General features: G+C 38.2%; 1 protein-coding gene across 1 annotated transcript in view; it reads left to right on the forward strand.

Annotated features, from left to right (window-relative positions):
- Positions 1–413: 413 nt before the first annotated feature.
- Positions 414–453, forward strand: part of LOC137620293 (cuticle protein AM/CP1114-like) — a 1,789-nt gene continuing 1,749 nt past the window's right edge. Inside the window, exon 1 of the mRNA XM_068350525.1 lies at positions 414–453. This exon is cut by the window's right edge and continues 37 nt beyond it. The gene's annotated coding sequence lies outside the window, so the exon portion shown is untranslated.

The raw sequence follows: 453 nt of genomic DNA on the forward strand, positions 1-453 counted from the left end.
ATACAAACCCTTGACTAATAAACACTGGCAAAGAATTCAAGAACTCTCAAATGTATATTACCTTTACGAAAGGTCAGTAAGGTTTCAAGACAAAGATGAAAACAATATAACGAATGCCCCAAAATGCGAGTAGAACCTGCTGAGCAAGTAGGGTGGTCAACAATCATACATACCGGAGAAACAAAAAAGAGATGTTAAAACCTCCTCCTTATTCCAAGAAAGATAATAAGAAAAAGAAGAAATCTGGGAGAAAATCCTGACAAATTTCAATGAAAGAAGTAAAAGTAGACTGAATGACGATCTCATGGCCGTAATAATTTAGTCAAGTTATGACGACACACAAAGCAAAAAGTTGCGTTTCTTCCGACTGGGAAGTAACTACCCGAGGCGGAGTTTGGCTCTACAGACCGGCATGGCAGTATATATATATAGTTGGAGGTGACTTCCAATCAG

This window comes from Palaemon carinicauda, chromosome 26 (genome assembly GCF_036898095.1).
Source record: "Palaemon carinicauda isolate YSFRI2023 chromosome 26, ASM3689809v2, whole genome shotgun sequence".
Classification (NCBI taxonomy): Eukaryota; Metazoa; Arthropoda; class Malacostraca; order Decapoda; family Palaemonidae; genus Palaemon; species Palaemon carinicauda.